Source organism: Tachyglossus aculeatus, chromosome 10 (genome assembly GCF_015852505.1).
Source record: "Tachyglossus aculeatus isolate mTacAcu1 chromosome 10, mTacAcu1.pri, whole genome shotgun sequence".
NCBI classification, from domain to species: domain Eukaryota; kingdom Metazoa; phylum Chordata; class Mammalia; order Monotremata; family Tachyglossidae; genus Tachyglossus; species Tachyglossus aculeatus.
In genome coordinates, this window is record NC_052075.1 from 42,612,659 (window position 1) to 42,632,651 (window position 19,993).

At 55.4% G+C, this 19,993-nt stretch overlaps 1 protein-coding gene across 1 annotated transcript in view; it reads left to right on the forward strand.

The window, feature by feature from the left end:
- The window catches only part of SND1 (staphylococcal nuclease and tudor domain containing 1), a 397,553-nt gene that overhangs the window by 329,276 nt on the left and 48,284 nt on the right, over positions 1 to 19,993 (forward strand). The window lies entirely within an intron of this gene.

Sequence of the window (19,993 nt, forward strand, 5' to 3'; positions counted from 1 at the left end):
CCTGCCTCCAGTGGTGTCATCCCAACAATAACAAGCATGTGGGACCAAGACTCAGGTGTTTCTCTGAGGGGAGAGGCTTCCATCCAGCCCTGATGTAGATCAAAGGTGGAGGGGGAGGAGGAACAGCAGCAGCTGCTCCTCCCTTTGCACCTTTTACTTGCTCTTCTTTCTCCTTTCTTCCTCTCTCTCTCTTCCTCCCCCCTCTCCTCTCTCCCTCCCTCACCAAGTAGCTGCCTGTGTTCCTTGGGAGGGGTCCTGAGAAGGTCTGTGACTTGACTGAAGCAGGAAAGCCCAGTTTGGAAATGGAGACTGGTTCTATCTTGGTGAGAAACAGAATGAAGGTAACCAGCTTGGGGGTGGGTTGAGAGGCCTGCAATTTCACATGACGTTTCTCTAGAATTTTTTTTAACAGGAAAGCGACCGTCTTTCCCTGGCGAAAATTTAGAAGGCCCGCGATGGGGGGTGATGCCAAATTGTTAGCAGATCCGATTTTTTTTTTTTTTGTAAGAGCAAAGCTGCATGGATCAGAAGCCTTCCTGTCCCATGGGCTGGGCCACTGTAAGGTTAGGTTGTGTGTGACACCCCCCCCCTGCTGTGAAAACAACTTTCAAGACTGGCAGCAAGGCAGCCCAGCGGTTAAGACAGTCCCAAGATGCTTTGATTTTGGCATTGTCTTATCCCTCTCCCAGCAATGGGTCTTCCCTGTCCTCAGATAGGAGGTCACTGGAAATCCAGCTCCTGTCGTCCAAAGCCAGTGGGAGGCTTGTGGTCTGGGGCAATCAGTATCTAAACCCCATCCTTCCTAGCCTCCCCCTCCCCCTAAAGCAGCATCTCATTAGCCTTCTTCTCATTAGCAGTGATGTGTGTTTGCCTTCTCTGGGGTCTGTCAGATAGGGGAGTGACAAATCACATTTTCCGGCGATTTGATTTTATTAACTCCATTTTTTTGTTCTGTTTTCCAGAGTTCAGGTAAATGGAGCTAAACATGCATACAAGGGCTTTATTTAGTCCCAGTGTAGTGGAGAAGGCCCCTTTCTGGAGGTTTATCTTCTACCTAGTAAACACTGGGAGGTGTCGGGCCTCGGGAATTGAATGGTAGTAATAAGCATGTATATCGCGCAATGACAACTTTGATGCAGGGCATAATTTTCTGTGGCTTGCTATTAATTGTGCTTGTGTGTGTGAGCGGCCCCCTGGCGAGGGCTTCGGGAAGCCAAGGAGAACTAAACCCTATCAAATATCAATTAAAGCGGCATAAAAAAGAAGCGGAATGGAATGTGCAAAGGTCAGGCCAGATGGGATCATAACAGAGGGGCTGTGGACAGGGTGGGCTTCAGGTCCGTTCCGTCGTCCCCTGCCCCCCGAGCTGGGTGGGGCCCGAGTTCCCCAACCTTGTGCTGTCCTCGTATCCCTCTCCCTGGACTTCCAGGGATCCCCGCAGCCACAGTTTTCCTGGGCTCTGCATCTCAGGGCCGAGTACCATGGCCTGGTGGACTTTGGAGGTGCTGGCCGCCTCCATCTAGCAAGGATAACGGCAGATGTCAATTGGGTCAAGCCAGTGAGACAGCAGCACTCTCCTCCTGTGCTTCTCCACTGTCCACTAGAAAGGGTCGTGGACACTGGAACACTCTGGGCTCCTGACCCTCCTCTTTCCCACTCCCTGAACTCTTTCTCTTTTTCCCATTGACCCTGAGCTCGGTCTGCAGAGACCACCCAGCGCCTGGGAAAAGGAAGGGAGCGACGCCCACCTGCCCATCCCTTTTGAGAGACATTGCCTTGCATCCTTCCCTGACCATTTCCCCCCATGAGAAGCAGCGTGGGCTAGTGGATAGAGCATGAGTCTGGGAAGTCAGAAAGATCTGTGTTCTAATCCCGGCTCTGCCACTTGTCTGCCATGCAACCTTGGGCAGGTCATTTCTGTGCCTCAGTTCCCTCATCTGTAAAATGGGGGTTAAGACCCCGAGCCCCATGTGGTACATGGACTGTGCCCAACCTGATAAGCTTATATCTACCCCAGCATTTAGTGCAGTGCCTGGCACATAAGTAAGTGCTTAACAAATACCATAAAAAAAAAATTACAATCCCCACAAAGCATGGTGTCGAGAGCCTCCACCAACTTGGAGCCCTGTAACTCCAAGTGGGAGTTGAAGCCCATCACCAAGGATCGTTCATGGGGAGTGACGTTTGTTCTTCGAAGCCTGTCTGGCTGCAGCTTCCCAAGTCTGACCCCTGGCCACTTCTCCATGTGTTGGAATTTTGACATTCCCAGATTTTCCCAAAGATGCCCACCTGGCAAGTTTAGGGTTCACCTCAACCCTGGTCACGAATAATAATAATAATGATCATTGTGCTTTTTGTTAAGCACTTTCTGTATGCCAAGCACTGTGGTAGATACAAGATAATCAGTTGTGACACAGTCAGAGGGAAGAACAGGTATTTAGTCCCCATTTCACAGGTGACTAAACGCACAGGGAAGTGAAGTGACTCGTCCAAGGCCACCCAGCAGCCAAGTGGTCCGAGTACCAAAAGCCCAGTTACTTCTCTCTTGGAAAATTTGCTTCCTTTCTTCACTCTTGGTGTTTATTGACTACAAGCCCTTGAATGGTGCTTAATGGTTAATAGGTGTTCAAAAGCCCTGAGTCTAATGGATTTTACCAAGTGCTTCCTTTTGCACAAAAACCCTGAGTAAATTCAGGTGGACACAGCCTCTGCCCGACCTGGGGCTCCCAATCTAAGGGAATTCATTTTGACACTGTAACCCTGTGCTGATCATCATGGGCTAAGCAGAGAGCATCCTATAGCCTTTTTCTTTGTGACCTCAAAATCCTGATAGAGGCCGAAGCAGGCTGCATGGTCCTCACCCTGTAAACGTGATTTTGCTCAGCGTGGTGATTTTGAGGTGAAGTCTGGGCTCGCTAGAGTGGTGGTCTGGTTACCTGGCCTCGTTACCCTCTGTGCCGGCTCTCTGACAGAGTAAAGAACAGCTTGATTGGCGTCCTCGGACCTGTTGGTACACCATGGCGTTGACTACCAAAATACCTCATGATATGGGCGTTCTTGTCCAGCGCCCTCCTCCCAGGCCCCAGTCTCCCTTCTGGTGTCTGTCCCCAGTGTCTTGGAGCCCTCGCAGAGCTGCTGGCGCTGAACCTCTCACAAAGGGCCTGGTGGCAGCTCTGACTGGGCTTACATGCCACCGCCCTCAGACGGTGGGTATATTTAGCCGAGATGATCCCGCCTCATCTTTGTGCAGTACGTTGGTTTTGTTGTTCGTAATTTTTAAAAGCTACAAAACGAAGAATAAATAAAAAAAGGAAGCTTGTGTGCCCCTCCCCTCCCCCTTCACTCCCCTCCCCGGCCACGCCCAAGGCGGGCCAGAGCTGTCGGGGGTGTCAGCCCACCCCTCGGCACCGGCCTGTGTAATTAGTCCTTCCCAAGAAGCAGGTGCCGATGCTCCGTTTGTCTCCATGTCCTAATATTTTGGCAGAGCGTGTGGGCACACGTTGAGCCAGAGGTGGGGGGAGGAGTCAGGCATGTCAGGGAGGGTGTTGGGGGTTTCTGGGGGCAGCTTGGGCATGCTCTTCTCCTTCTCGTGTGGACAGCAAGGATGCTCTGGCTCTTCCCCAATCCACTAAATCTTCTATTTCATCACTCCATCGTACTTATGGCACACTTACAGGGTGCAGAGCATTGTACTAAGCGCTCAGGAGATTATACAATAGAAAGACGTCAACCCTGCCCTCCAGGAGTTTACTATCTTGTGGGCAGAGACAGATCCAAAAATAAATTACAGATTGGGGAGCAAATAAGTTTAACGATCTGTACATAATTGTTGGGTCAGTGAGGGTACGTGCCTGAGCAGTAAAACCTGGGGAGGACTTGATTGCATGAGTGGTGCCCTAAAGAGGGGTGGTGGGGGTTTTTTGTTATTTTTTTTTTTGGTTTGTGCCCGAAAGCTGTATCGTGAGCCACGTGTCTCCGTGGGCAATGTGGTGGGAATTCAGTTTATGCAGGCTTCCTTTGCCATTCCATTCCTCACAATGAGGAAGAACCCTGGCTCCCTCCCAAGTGCCCAAGGGTCCGGCGGAACCCAAAATGATCCTACCAGCTTCCAAGCCAGCGCTGAACAGCGTGGCCGAGGTTGATACTCCAACAGTCAATATCCGAGACTAGGCAGCCCCAGATTCTCTCTGCAACGGGTTAGCATCCTGAGTGCTTGTTTCAATTGTCCCTTGTGACTTGGGGACCCAGGTGACCAGGGGACGGGGAAGGCACCCAAATTGAGTTGCAGGCTCAGTCTTCGCTCTGCTTCCACACTCCTGCACCATCTAAATAGGCAGCTGCGGGGTGTCAGGGTGCGAAGTTCTGGGGCCCTGAAGGACCCATGTTTTCTGCAGGTGTGGGCTGTCCCCCAGATAGTGCCACACTGACCCTCCAGTGCCAGAGGAAAGGAGCCCAGGCCCGTCGCTCTGCGGACTGGCCCGGGTCCCTCGGGTCAGAGATGCTGGCTTCCACAGCCTTTGCGGTGCCCAAGCTGTGTTTTGCTCTGGCTGCTCAGAGGGTGGAGAAAGCAAGCCACTTATGGCAGCCCAGCTGAGGACTGGAGCCATTGATGTAGGTACAAAGTGGGAAAGATCCAGTCCGGACAGGGCCCTGTTCTTTCTCCCTAGTTTCTCCCTCTCCCCTCTTCGTGCCCCCCCGCCCCACCCCAGGCTAATGGTTATCTGAGCTTCGTGTGAGAAAGAAGCCTGTTAGGGAAAGGAGGCACTGCCATGCTTTTCCTTGTCTTCCTTCATATGTATCTTAGTTCAGAACATTTCTAATGCACTTGGTTTACCACCTGCCCAACAGTCATTTGTGGATGCTACAATTGCCCTCTGAGTTAGATCGTTCCCATCCCAGTGTTAGAGGGGGAAGCACAATGGGGTTGGTGTGGGGCACAATGATGGGCCCAGGACCGAACAGTCAGGGTTGTCCTGAAATTGTCCCTATCTGTGCCCTTCCCATGACCCCCTTGGGCCCTCCATGGTCCCCAGGATGCCCAGCCATTGCCTCCACGAGAGAGCAGGGGCACCAAACACTCTCTGTCTTCTGTCCACGCTGAATTTTGAATTCTCTTCAGCATCTCACTTGCGTCAAGGGGGACCCAAGTCATCACTCAGCATCGATCCAGCTACAGACTCTGGCTAAATCCAGCATTGGCAAAATGAGACAGGAAATGCTCATGGCACCACCAGGTCCAGCTGTGACAGGCAGACGTGGAGAGGCTGGAGATGGAAGAAATGATCCGGGAGCGTTCCCTCTCTGGAGAGGAGAGACCAAGGCTGCAAGCATCTGAACTTGGGGCCAGGGAGTTAGTGGATCTGGAAATATATCTTCAGCTTTCCACCCGTTATACCTTTCGCTCCTTGGCACTTGCTTCCCCGAAGCAAGGCCTGTCCTCGACTGCACCAGCTCGAGTCAGGTCAAAGTCTCTGAGAGTCTCTCCGTCAGGCCCCGGGAGGGTGATCCGGCAGATGGGCAAGGCCTATGTAGGGCCTCCTGGGAGCTGCACGTCTGCCCCTGCCCCAGGTCTGGACTTCATTTTCCTGTATTCCAAAGTGTCACTTCCCTTCTCCTGCTGCAGAACATAGGGAAGTGAGAAGTGTCTTCTGCTCATCTTTCCGACGAGTTTCCATCTCCGGTAGCTGTCCGCCTAGACCCATCTCGTTGCCTGGGCCTCCGGAGGCCAGCTGGAAAAACACACTGGGCTGGGGAGCCATACCAGCTGCCCCTGAGACACGCTTGGCCCCAGAGAAAAACCCGAGCAGCTAAAGTAGACTCTTTGCACGTTCTCAGGCAGTTTCCTTCCCTCCAGCTCCAGCATCCCTCACTGGACGTTCCAGGCCCTCGGTCCCAGCCTTGGGCCGTGCTCGCTCCCCTCGTCCCAGTCCCCAGGACTGGTCCAAACCACTGGTGGCCGCATCCCATCCCTTGCTCCTCCCGAAAGAGCCCTCTGGTTGGCCTTGAGTGGTGTTAAGGCAGAGGGCCCAGCAGGATGGAAGTGCAGGGGTGCGATCTCTGCTGTTTCCCACTCCCCTCGCTCCCTCCCAGGGCTGCCGAAGCTGTTTCAAGTCAGACCTGAAGGTTTGCTTGGAGCTAAGAGGAGAGCAGTTCTCTTGTTCACCTGAAGCGATGAACCAATTTAGGAGGTTAAAACACTCCAGACCAATTAGGTCTAGGTAGGGCACAGTTTAATGTCACATTATGCAAAGCCATCCTGGCAGGCAACACTGCTTCCATCCTGCATCAAGGGTGAAGTGCTTCTGCAGATGGCCCCATCCGCAGGCAGTTTGCCTCCCAGGTAGGTTTCTGGTGAGAGGCGGGTGGAGAAAGCAAGTCCCCGAAGCAAGCCCCCTCCCTCTACCTTTATTTGGATGTGAAGGCTGCCACAGGAATAAAGGAGGAGGGTCCAGAGCAAGGTCGACCTGTGTCTTAGTTCTCTCGTTTCACTCCAGGGCTTCAGGAAGAACTGGGGAGGAGGGAAGACAGCTTTGCCGCAGAGGGCGGTTTTTCCATCTCCGACTACTCCTCTCCAAGACACATGGGTTCTTAAGCTCCTCCCGGGCAAGCATTGTGTCTCTTCCTTCTGTTATGTGCTCCCAGGTGCCTAGTTCCATGCTCACCACCTCGTGTTGCTCAAAAGCTGGTAGTAGTGAGGATGACGATGTGCTCCCAGCGAGAAGGAGATGCGAATCCACCTGGCCTGGGACTCCTGAGGGAGAAAGACCTTCTCCCCCGACGCAAGCCCAGGGCCCAGCGGCAGAATGTGCCGAGCTGTTCAGGGGTCAGAACAGCTAAGTGTGAAACCTCGGGAGGCTCAAGTCCTGAGCCCCCACTCCCACTGGCCCCTCTACAGAGAGAGAGGGTCCAGCCCCAAGGTGTCCATTCAGTCCAAAGAGTAAAACCCCAAATGCCTCCCTCTCCTCCCTCTTCTCTCCTCTCCTCTAGACCCTGGAGCAGGAAGGGAACTTCAGCAGCACCACCACCTTGGAATGATTGCTTCATGAGGAGGGGTCTGTCATTGACTCCCTTCCCCATTCAGAGGTTCACTTTCCCCATCATTCAAAGGCTGCTACTTGGCACTGGAGGAAATCTGCCACGTTTGCCCACCTACAAGTTTCTTCCTCTGGAGACCCCGAGGGCAGAGCGGAAGGGAATTGGTTTCTCTTTCAGCCCTCTTCTCCTCTCTTCCAGGGCAAGGGTTCGATGTGAGAACCATCGTAGCATACTGTGAGCCCAAGGCACTCTTCCTGCGATCTGAGCCAAGAGACGAGCTATGGGGTGACCTCAGCAGCATCTGGGAGACTTCTTCCTCCCAGAGAGAGGTCTAGCAAGCCATCAAAGCCGCCTCCTTGGGCGCATTTCCGTGGGGCACGTGAAGGGCTTCAGCCTAACGTGAGTCATTCACGCAGCACACAACTTGGGGGTTGTGTCAGGATATTTTTAATCTTTGACAGGGACGCCACAGTCGCCACCCTTTCCACCCACCCACAAGGTCTTCAACGACTCGAGAACTTAGAGGGATAGAAAGATTTTTGCCCATCTCCAGGGTGACGGGTTGTTGGTCCTTCTTTCCGGTTAGAATTTTGTTGCTCGTCCTGCTGGTCAGGTCTCCAGGGGCATCTGGGGAAAGTCTTCTCCGAGGCTGTAATATGCTCTCCGGAATCGCAACTCCCCAGGGCATCTATCCAGCGGCTGCAGCTATAGCTGGGAGTGGGTACCTGTCCCTCAGCTTCTGCCTCCCCTAATCTGCACCACTCCCGTTATGGGGTCTCTGCATATTATCTCCCGGCCCCGGTTTTGCTGCCTTTAGCTGGCCTTCTCCTGGTTGCCTGGTTTTTTTTTTCCCCCAAACAGCTCACTCCTGGTACTAAGAGCCATGCCACTGAGAATGACTCATGGGCCGCGTCCAGTTTGACAGCCCTCGATAGAGCGGCCCACGCAAGAGAGAGGGCAGCCCTGGTCAGCCCTCAGCTCCAAGTTTGCCTGTGCCGGGGGCTTGTCTGCTTTACAGAAATCCTTTCCTAACCCCAAGGTAACCCAGGTGGAGCCCTAGGCTAGGGAGGGCATGGGGTGGGCCCAGATGAAACCTGAAATGTACCAGGCCTCACTCTTAGCAGAGCTATGAATAGCCGATCCAGGGGCTTCTGGGAGTTGGTGTTCCAGCCGGTCAGGTGTTGGGGGGGGTTGGTGGGGGTGAACCGACTTCCCCGGGCACAGCTGTACACCTCAGGAATGAGGGGCGGGCTCGATTCAAGGCCAACCCCAGTCAATCAGTGGTATTTACTGAGCGCTTACTGGGTACAGAGCACTGTAGTGAGTGCTTGGGAAAGTACAATACCGTAGAGTCGGTGTGGATTAACGGCGAGAAACTAGGCCACTAGGACTCTAGGTGGGAGTTGTCTGCTGAGATGGCCTGTTGTCCCTTTGACATCCTGCAGCCCTGCATTTTGTGCTGGAAATATCACCAGGGTGTTGAGAAGAAAAGTCCCCCATTGACAGTTGGAAGTGGGCGGCTGTCCAGACTGACCACGGAGGCTCTGAGACTGACCATGGAGGGACTCTGTAGGTGTGGGCCCTTCTAAGCCGGGACCCGGGTGGACTGCTGGAAGCAGAACGGAGCTTGACGGAAGTTAGCCATCTGTCTTGGGAGCCGAACTCTCATCTTGGCAAGGTGCTTTAGAACCTGTGGGTCTAGGTGGAAACTTGCTGACCAGGCGTCAGTGCAGTGTTCGGTGCCCAACCTTTGTGCCCCTCGGAAAGATTTGGGCTTAAGACGGGGTGGGTGAAGAGGATGCTTCAGCTCTGGATTTCCAGTTTCTGGCCCCGAATGGAGAAGCCCAAAGAGCAAGCCTCTCCCGGGCTACCCCACCGCACATCATTTCAAACATAGGCCCTGGCACCATTCCCAGGATGAAGCTGGGGGCCGCAGAGCTGGAGGCAGACTTGGGCTGAAGAGCAAAGGACTGGGGGTGGGGAGGGGGTGGGTGGGAGGGAGGATGACAGGTGGACCTTGTCGGGGAAGATGCCGGGGTCGCTCTGTTGACAAATTGAGCTGGACATTGCTGGGTTTCCGGGGTCTGGTCCACTGCCCGTGCCAAGGTGAAAGGTGGTGGTGTTGGTGCAGGGGGAGAGGAGACGGGGTCCTGGCTCTGCCACAGCCAGTGATTCTGTCTCCAGTGCCGAGGGGCCAGGGGAAGCTGCCGAAGCAGCACTCTGACCGTCGGTCACCCAGAGGGGTCCCCTCCATCTCGTGCCAAATGGGCAAAGCTAGAATCTAGAGGCTCCTCTGCAGGCTGTGCTTCTTTGCAGGATGGCTCCTTCCCTGCCCCCTCCCAACAGGCTCTGAGGGAGGCTCTCCAGCATGGGCATCGCTGGGTGCCAGCAGAAAGAGCCGAGCCCCCTCTGGTTTCCAGGGGAAAGGAAAGGTCACCCGAGCCGTAAGTGGCCCGCTGTTGGATCGTCGTTATTTCTGAGCGGCTGTAGCGGAGAGCTAGCTTGGTCGCACAGTGGGCAGTGACGATCCGATCCGGCTGCCGATAGCCAAGTGGGGAGAGAGCGTGCTCTGTGTGCATATGGATCTGTGTATCAGTGTGAGCCCAGTTTTTAGCCAAGGCACAGGAAGGGCAGCCTGCAACGTAGTAATTTAATTAAATTTTCTTCCCTCCCCTGCCCATCTCCTTTGTGCCGGGATGGGGAGGCAGGGCCTGGCCTGGAACAGGCCGCTGAGGTTCTGGCAGTACCCCAGGAGGGACCCCCGGCACCGTACGGGGCCTCGCCTTCCCGAGTGTGGGGCGGACATCTGCTGCAGCCTCAGGCCCTCTGGCCGAGCTGGCTTCTGGCACCCGGGCACAGGAGCGGAGCTGGAAGTAAACCGGACAGGCCGGACTTCGATTCTGGTAAAGGAGTGGGTCCTAGGCCCTCTGTTGGTTTGATAGGGGAGCTGGTGGGTGGCTGGTGTCCCCACGACTCATTGATCCAGGCTGGGGAGGAGCTCCAGCAGCAGCCTCAATGCCAACCCGTTATTCTTCCACCTCAGCCCTGGCGGCCAGCCCGGCCTGCCTTCGGAGCCGGAAGGGGCAGGCCTGGAGGAGGAGCCTGGGTGCCTGCTCCACTCCTTGTCCTCTGCCGGTGAGACCCGGCCACCGATCCGGCCCAAAGAATCCGTCAGGCTTTCTGGGCTTGACTCCCGGCCCACCTTCCCCCTCAGTTTCTCAGCGCCCTTTCACATGCTAGGAACAGGAGTGGCTAAGAGCAGCCCAGCCCCACCCAGGAAGGGTATCAAGACTTTCAAGCCTTGAAATGAAAGGAAATAAAAGGAGTGGAGTGACAGCCCCCACCCACTACCCCCTTCAGAAAGGCCTCCCAGCCCATCAGACACAATAGCCCCAGATTAGCTTGCAACACTAGCCTCCTTGAGTTCACCCTTAGCTCCAGTCCCTCCAGCCCCAGGTCAGGTGGGCAGTCATGGGTGCGGGACTGCTCCTGCAGCTCCCTCAGCTCCCACTCCCCCCTCAGTCTCATCCCGGCCCCTTCCTAGACTCTCTTTCCTTCCGCCCACCTTGGCCCCACAGCCCCAGGCCTAGCTCTCTGACATTCTTCACCTGCTTAACCAGCCACAGAGTTTCCTGGCCCAGTCACTGGACTAAAGTGGGAAAGCCCACCATCACTTAGCCTCCTCCTCTGTCTGTCTTGTCCACTCATGCTGGAGCACAGGTCTTCTGGGTGGCCTCCCTGCCTGGAACCCTGGTTTCCTCATTTGTTTGTTGGGGCTAATAATACCTGCCTCTCCTCAGCTCACAAATATGCTGTGAGGATCATCAGTGTGAGGGTATTTTTTTTATTATTTTAATGGCATTTGTTAAGTACTTACCCTGTGCCAGGCACTGTGCTAATGCTGGGGTAGCTACAAGATAATCAGGTTGGACACAGTCCATGGCTCAGGTGGAGGCAGTCTTAATCCCCAAGGCATGGAGAAGTGAAGCGACTTGCCAGAGGTCACAGAGCAGATAAGTGGAGGAGCTGTGATTAGAAGCCAGGTACTTGTGACTCGGCAGGACCGTGCTCTAGCCGTTAGGCCACCCTGCCTGGACAAATAAAAGTGCTCTAGAAAGTCATGGCCTAGATATCCTGCTAATGCAGGTTTGCCATCTTACTACTGGACCCTCAGATGGAGGTGACCTTTCCCCAGACTGACTCCTTGTGTTTAATTGAGCTGTAATCAAGTAAATGAATACATCTATCACTCTTCCCAGTTCCCCGCTCTCCTTTATTTTTTGTGGTTTTTTTAAATTAGTGGTATTTATTGAGTGCTTACAATGTTCCAGGCACTGTACTAAGGACTGGGGTAGATACAAGCTAATCAGGTCCATGTCACCCACGGGGCTCCCAGTCTCAAACCGCATTTTATAGAAGAGGTAACTGAAGCCCAGAGAAGTGAAGTGAGTTGTCCAAGGTCATGCAGCAGACATGAGGCAGAGCCAGGAATAAAACCCGGGTCCTCTGACTCGCAGAGTGGTGCTCTTTCCACTAGGCCCCGTTACTTCTCATGCCTCTGAGAGGCTTCAGCAGCGGGCTGCACATTTGTTGCCCAGGTTGGAAAGCATTATATTCAGGTCTTTGTGTGGTGGCAGGGTCTCGTTTTGGCAGAAGGGCGAGGGCATGGCAGGATAAATTACTGCCCCCAAATAGAGGTAAACCCCTATCCTCATCTCACTTCCCCCTTTCTCCTCTCTCTGACTTTGAAGTTAAACAGGGGAGCAACTCCAGCAGCTCCAAGATGGCAAGTTTCTGCTAAATTAGCTTGGTTCAAAAGGAGACTTGGCTGCAAGTGCCTGTTCCATTCGAATGTTCCTTTCGGGACTCTGCTCGAAAACCATCATGAAGAGGACAGGCTCTAATTAAATGTATGTGATAAAATTTCAGCCAAGGTCATTCTGTGTCCCGGGGGAGAATTTATTGTGGCACGGGGAACAGGAAAAGCAATTGCATTTGGAACTCTTGACCCCTGCTTCGGAGCTCGCGAAGAGGGCAAACCGGACCCATCCACGCGTTCCTTGTGTTTCCTCTCCCCAGTGCTTCTCCGGCACCACCCTGGAGGCAGATGCTCCCAGCCCCCTTCCTCTTTGACTTTAGGCAAAGTGATCCGGCCCTTTCCCGAGGTAGGAAGGGCCCCTCTTCCCTCCCTACCTCTCCCTCCCCACCCCTGGCCAGCAAATGTCCCGCTGATCCAGCAGCTGAGCTCTCGTGCCAGGAGGGGGGCGGGAGCTGCCCGATTCCTCAGCTGCCTGAACCCCTCCCCCCCAGCCTCCACTTCTGTCATCACACTGCCAGGCTCAATTCCACTGGGGTGGAGAGAGGGATGGTTCAAGGGGACCAGCAGGGTGGTCCCTCCCCTGGGCCCCAGGCCCTGGTTATGAGCTTCAGAATGCCTCTCCCCCAGTGTGAGCGAACCCTCAGTTTAGATTTCCAGCGTCGAACTGAGGGATGCGGGCAAGTTGAGCTGGATGTTTGTTTTGGGGGAAGGGGCGAAGCTTTAAGGATGGAGAAATCTCCCCACAGAGACCCGACCGGGGGCCAAGGCCTGGGCAGGGAGGGCAACCTGCTCCACATCTCTGCACCCATTTCCTTTCCCTTCGGCAACCCTGGCGAGGCCCTCCCACCCGACCAGCACGGGAAGTCCAAGTGCAGATGGATATCTCGGGACCTGGCTCCGGCAGCCGCCTGGACCCCACACCTGTTGGGACTCTGCTTCTCCTTCCCCAGCTCCTCGGCTAGCCCCTGCCCTCTCTCTCCCTAGCATCACGAAATTGAACCGAGAGCACATCACTGTGTCGCGGGCACCTGAGGGCATTGGAAAATCAGACCGACCGGCATTAATAGGATCGAGTATTGTCCAATCCTTTCGAGTCCAGAAATGAAGTCCCCTCGCCACAGCCGTAGATTACAGCTTGTCGCCTGTGGGGCCTCAGAGGGGCTGCTGGCCTTGGGCTGCAGCTCCCTCCTTGGGGCTGAGCCGGCCCCATTGTACGGGCTCTAAGCCTCTCTTCATGGTCTCTCTCGGCCCAAACAGTGGCCGCACTGTACAGGCGTCCGCCACCTGGCTGCTGCCTCAATCAAGAGGCGCTGATCACTCATTAAGTCCCTTTGTGGGGCTAGGCGGGGACCCCAAGTGAGAGAAACTGTTTGAGATTTTGTCGGGCAGGGCGAAGGGAGTGGACGTAGGTGGGGCAGGAGGAGGAGACGGAAGGTACCCAGGGTCCCCCAAACCAAGGCTTCTTCGATTTCCCTAGCCTAGAGTCCTCTCTCTGTCACCGCTGACTCACCAAGCAGGTAAGTGACTTATCCGATGACTAACCCGCTCAAGGCTAGGAGGCACCGGGAGGGGTTGCGACTTGAGGGGAGGAGGCTGTAGGTTGGGAAACTCTCCCGGGGAGCACAAGGTTCTGGAAGCCAGAAGGCATATTGGGGGTCTTGCTCAGCCTGCGGCCTGTTTCCCTCGTTTTTCTAACTCTTCTGTCCTGCACGATAGAGAAGCAGGGAACCGGACTCCCCACCCCATCCCCACCCCCAGCCAGCATCCCCACAGATCTCTCCTGCCACGGGCGGGTCGGGATGGCGGCCAGCTGTCCAGGGGGAGTCGGGCGCCCAGGTTGTTCTCTTGACCCACCTGACCTGGCTCCATCCAGCCTAGCCCCTACTGCAGGGCACAGGGCTCTGGCTGTCCTCCCCCTGCTCTACCCAAATTGGCCCTCCCGGCAGAGGAAAGGCCTTCCACCCAACCCCTGCCTGGGATCCTGTTGGACTCCCACTAGCTGCCAGGCAGCATCTTCCTCCCAGAATTGCAGTTTTCCTTGGTAGGGCTGCCTCCTCCAGGGACACTCCCGCCTGCCTGAGCCCTGGCATAGGCCACCACCGCCCCGTCAGCCTTGTCGTCCTCAGTACTAGTGTCCTCCTCCTGATTGGTTGGGAGGCTGCTTCCCTTCGGTGAAACTCATTGCAGTGCATGCCAGTCAGAAGTGCTTTTCCCTTCTCCTCCTCCTCCTCCTTCTGCCTGGCCCCTCAAGCACACTCCCACTATGGTGAGACTGAGCCCCGTGTGGGGCAGGGACTGCATCCGACCCGATCGTCTTGTCTCTGTTCCAGCGCTTAGAACAGTGCTTGGCGCGGAGTAAATGTGATCATTATTCAGCCATGGACCCTGAGTTGTGGAGCTGGGGCGGGGACTGGGCTGAGATCGTTATTCAGCCAAGGACCCTGAGGTGTGGAGCTGGGGCGGGGACTGGGCTGAGATCGCTTAGCAGGGCAGCAGAAGATCCAAGATCAGGACTCTGCCTCTGGTCTGCATTTCAGTGTGCTGTGGCTCCAAGCTGGTTGTGGGGCTGAGAGGACTGAGGCAAATTGAGGATCTGGGCCTGTGGGCGGGGCCGAGGGGGGAGCAGTGCCATTGCCAGAGGAGGGTCTAACCTGCCCTCTGCTTGGGAAGTTGGTTTTATTTCTCTCCAGGGTGACGTCCCCTTGTCCCTCATTCAAGGCTGTGAATTCATTCTAGTGGGGTTTGCCCCTCCAAAAAGCCAGCTAACCTCCCTCAGGGTTTTCCTTCTCTCCTGCTGCACTGGGAACCCATCATTGGGGTGTTGGTATCCCTCTCCCGTTCCTTGGACTCTCTGATGCCCCATTTCCGTTATCTCCCTTTGCCGGTCTCTGATACTTGTACTTCCCAAGCGCTCAGTACAGTGCTCTGCACACAGTAAGTGCTCAGTAAATACGATTGAAGGAATGATGCCCACCCTAACCCCCACCGCTTTCTGCCTGGGGCATTGCAAGGTGGGATTGGGATTTGGGAAATGTCTTTCTGAAGTAGATACTTGAGTCCGGGCATCTGGATTCGGTCCTGGCTCTACTGCTTGCTAGCTGTTTAACCTTGGGCAAATCGTTACACTTTTGAGCCTTAGTTTCCTCATCTGTAATGTGGGGTGGGGAGGGAAGTGATGAAATACTTGTTCTTTCTCCCTCTTTAACTAAAAATCCCATATGGGATGAGGACTATATCTGATGCGGTTATCTCATATCTGCCCCAGCATTTAGTGCAGTGCATGGCACATTACCAAGATCGCTATTCCCGTCATCCCTCTTATTACTATTCTTGTTTTTTTTTTTCCCTCTGCTGTAGTCATGCAGAGTAAATGGAGAGGGGGAAACCTGGGGGCGGCTGAGGCCAAGCAAGGAGCCCAGGCTGCCGGTCTCAGTGTCCAGCTGACTCTCCAGCCCCCTGCTCCATTGGCCTCCTTAGGCCAGAGTTGAGTGGTGTGAGGTGCCCGGGGCATGCCCAGACCATTCTGTGGAGGAGCCCAGTAAGGCAAAGCAGTGCGGGCACAGTTGACAGCTAAGATACTGCCCCAGCACCCTGGTGCCTGGCTCAGCTGGAACAGCCAGCCAGCCACTGCAGGAGCTCTCCCTCCCTGGCCTCCAGCTCTGAATCTTTGGCCCTCCTGGAACGCCTTAGCTGTCTGCTGGGGACTGCAGGCTGGCCGGGCCTGAGGCCCAAGTAGCCCGCATGAGCCAGTGTGGGCCCAGTCACAACTACGCTTGTGCCTTCCCTCTGGCCCTGTGGCCTTGCTCTCAGATAGTCATTAACTCTATATCCTTTCGAATTTCAAGCCAGAGTGAAAATTGAGCCCAGCTGCCCCCTCTCACTCCCCATCCCCTTAAAGGCAAAGGGCTCGGAATAGAAACGGAACCTTTCTGAATTAGGGGGGGCGGAGAAGCGAGAAGTCCCCTGCAGGAGGGAGAGAACCAGGAGGCCAAACTCTCCTTTGTAATTTAGCTGAGACAGGATTTGGAAGGGGGAATGAACAGCGTTTTGCATTAGCCAACGGTGCGGATTGCCGGCAGTGGAGATAAAATCAGACATATGTTTGGATATAAATGTTCCTCTTTTTTTTTTTGCCATCTCTAATTTTGAAGCTCCCGCTGCTTTGTTATGGTAAACGTCAGCTTCTTAATTGTGGGCTCCGGCCCCCTGAGGGGGACAGCTTGAGCAGAGGAGGGCTGCTTAGCCCTCTGGTCCTGGCCCATTACTTTTGGAGAAAGCCCCAGCTTTCCAAATCCAGCCCAGGAGGCTGACTCCTTCGCCGGCAGCATGGCTCCCAACTCAGAAACCATAGTCGCCCTTCCGTTCTGCAGTGCCCCGGATTGTTGGCCTCAGTACATCGTGAGTAACCGTGATCATCCTAAAGTGGCCAGGACTCACCCCACCACCACCCCCGAGGCCAGCCTGGGCCCAGCCCTTTCCAGGTAATAGCTGCCACAACACCCCTGTTGGAATTACAGGCTCCAGGGCAGGTGGCATGCCCACGCGTGGGGCATATAGAGAGCAGGTTTGACAGAGCAAGGGGAGATGGCTTGGTGAGCCTGAGGCGGCGGCTGGGAAGGGTCCGAGGCTGTAATGACAGTATCGTGCACACCAGAGCCGGCAGGCCCTCCCCTGCCGGACCGGTGGGGATGGTGGGCCTTCCCTCTTTGGAGAGCTCTGAGAAAACTAATTATCCATCTGGGCCTGGAGACGCGGGGCTGGATCCTCGGACCTCTCAGGCCCATTCAGTTCTGTGAGTCTGATTCTAGAGAGCTTTGAGAGGCAAAAATGGTTTTTCGGGAGATCCACTGTCTCTGCCCTGCAAGGCTCTTCCCAGGCCCCGGCTCCCTCCTCTCAGCCCTCATTTCCTTTCCTACAGCCTGGCTCCAGCCCCGGATCCCTGATGGAGGAATGGAGGGTTCCGGGGTAAGGAAGAGACCGCCCAGGCGCCAGGCCTCTGCCACGGCCACAGAGCCCGGGGGCCCTCCTCGACTTCCCCGGCCACCAGCTGGCATCCCTCCCGGTGCTGCAGATTTCTTGGCTTTGCTGGCAGCTTTCAGGGTTGGTCCAAGAGCCTCTGGGATCAGCACCCCTCCCCTGGGGAACGGCGAGGAGCGTTAAAGAAGGACCCCCGTCCGGGTCACCCCTTAGTGACTCCCTGAGAATCGAGGGGAAGGGTGGAGATCTGTCATGCTCAGCTGCAGAAGGGCAGGCTCATCTTCCCCTGGCAATTGATGTTGGTCTGCCCCACCTAGGAAGAGGCCCGACGCCGGACTCGGTCTTTCACTCGCCTCTCTGGCTCCCAGACCTCCGTGCAGCGACCCCTTCCCCTAAACCACCTTCACCTCTGGCTCTACCCTGCCTGAGCTGGCCCTTCTACCGGGATCCCAGCTGGACCCACTAGTGTCGGGAGGGCACACTGCCGCTACTACAGTTGGACCCCGTTCCCTCCTCTCCACTTCCCACCCCCAGCCTGGGGACTTATCCCGGAAGGGGTCGAAGGGCTCGATCCCCTGCTTCTTTGGAGTCAGGGAGGCTCTGCGGCCACGTCCCCAGCCCCGGGGGTCCCGGGATGGCCCTGGTGGGAGGAGGGTGAGAAGCAATGTGGCCGAGTGGATAGACCCCGGGCTTGGTAGTCAGAAGGACCCGGGTTCTAATCCCAGCTCTGTCACCTGTCTGTGTTGTGACCTTGGGTGAGTCACTTCCCTTCTCTGTGCCGCCGTTGCCTCATCTTTAAAATAGGGATGAAGACTGTGTCTCCACGTAGGACGGGGACTGTGTCCAACCCAGTTAGCCCATATCTACCACAGCGCTAAGTTAGCACTTAATAAATACCATCTAAAGAAAAAGGACAGGGCGGGAGGGCAGCTTCTGCTCCAGAGGAACATCGGTCCCACCCCTCATCCTCGCTCAGCCAGGCCCCGTCATCAGCATCTTGGGGATGAGCATCCCTGGGCAGTTAGTGTTCGGCCCCATTTCCTAGCACTCCCTTGGGTTGTAGGCCTGGCATGGAGCTGCCCCCTCCCCTCCCTCTCTGATGTGGGAAGACCCTCTTGCTGCCCAGGGCTGCTGTGTAGTTTCCTGAATGGTTGCTTGGCCGGCCAATGCCCTGGGAAATTTACTGAGCCCCTAACAACTGCTTCCTCTACTCTGCCCCATCTTCTTTCTCTTCCTGATGGGTTGAGGGTTACTGTGACTCCGATTAGGTGGCTGAAGAGCGCCAGAATTGTGATGGAGAGGTCACAGGGGTAGAAGGGTGGTCTGTCTCCCCCACCTGGCCCGGTGCCTTCCTGCCTCTCTCTGTTCTGCGGAACAGCAGAAGCAAGAGAGATGTGAGGTCTACTCCGTGTGAGCGGATGGTGGGGAGTGGCATTCATACGCGTTACGTTGTGTACCTCTGCCATGGATGGGCTTCCACATTCTGCACTCATCAGTGCCAGAGAGCTTGTGCCCACTCGGTCCCCATCTCTACATGAGCCCCACTACCATGTGGGTCGGGGGGCTGCTTTCCCCGTCACCCCACCTCCGGCACCCTCTGCATGAGAGGGGACTCACTGCCCATAAGTAATCGGGGCCTCTAAACCAGGCCCCCCAATATCTCAGGGCAGGTATCTCTGCTGCCTGCCCAGAGACTTCTGCCGAAGCGGCATGAACTTTTGGCTGGGCCCCAGGAACTGAGTTTGGCCCTCTTGCCCTTGACTCTCAGGGTGGCGGGGCTGGGGAACTGGGTAACACCCGAGGCAGATCAGGCCGGACGCTAGCATCGAAGGAGAGCTCATTTAAGACCAGCGGAGATTATTGACAGCTTGAAAAATTACTAAATCTTTTTCTTTCTGAACCCTCCTTTTCTTTCCTTCTGCCCTCCCCTATGCATCCGTCACCCCCCTGCCGCCGCCCCCCCCCCCCCCCCCCCCCCAATCCCTCTTCAACCTCCTTTTATCTTTTGGTATTTTTAGCAAGCGGTTTCTTGGTTGGTGCTTCTGTTTGGCCCAGACACCTATGGATTCAGGGCCCGGGGGGTGGGGGCAGGGGTGTCTCTGGTGAATTTAACCCTTTGGGGACATTGGATTAAAAATTGAACAATATTTATTAAAATACAAAAATACACTTTTCTCACATTACAGTCAGTGTTCTTTTGTTGGCATTCCCACCCCCACCCATTTCCAATCCAAAGCCTTTATTTTCTTTTAAAGCTAAAATAAGCAATGAACGTAGTTACATCAGCAAACGGACCAGAACGACAGACCCCTTCCCCCTCGCTGCCCCATCCCTGCTCCCCCCAGTGCATTCCCATCTGCCCTGTCACATCCCTCCGTGCCCCCTCCATCCCCCCCCCCCCCAGCTTGAGTAGCGCGGGGGAGCCTTTCGTCCATCATACTGCATTCAACGGGGTCTAAGGAACACACTCCTGGTAGGAAGGGGAAGGGGCTCATGGGGTTTTTTGTAACACTTGCTTTTAAACTGCGAATTTCAGTTCTGTCTGCAAACCCACCAGAGGTGGGGAAGGGCCAGTGTCCTGTAAACAGGCCCGTGGCTGTCCATTCCTCCTCTCTTTTCCCCTACTCTCCTCGCGCCGTGCCCCCCGGCCCACCCCACCACCAGTTGACTGCAGTCTTGATCATCCTTAATGAATCAGCATTTGGGCAAACATTAAAATCACAACTGTGAGAAAGGCTTCTGCTCTCTAGGGCCCCTCCCCAGAATACCCCAATACCCGCCCTCCCCTCCCCCTGCCCCCATACACACACACGCTTCACCTTTAAAAGCCCCTAAAAAACAAAAAAATCATAAGATGTCAGCATTGTCTACAATCATTTGTCAGATACCAGGGACAACAGGTGTACGCGACACGATGCTAATGTATGGCCTCTTGTGAGTACGCCCTCCACATCTCCACGTGCCCCCCCTCCCCCAACATCCCTTTCTCTCCTGCCCCCCTCCCCCGGGTCTCCTCAACAGGAAACCCTGAACACATACGCGCGCACGCACGCACACGCATACACACACACACACACACAAGCGCGCACGCACATACGCCCTGCACAGAGTGGGTTAAGCCAAACTGCAGGAATCTGGTGCAATGTGAAAGCGTTTGACGGA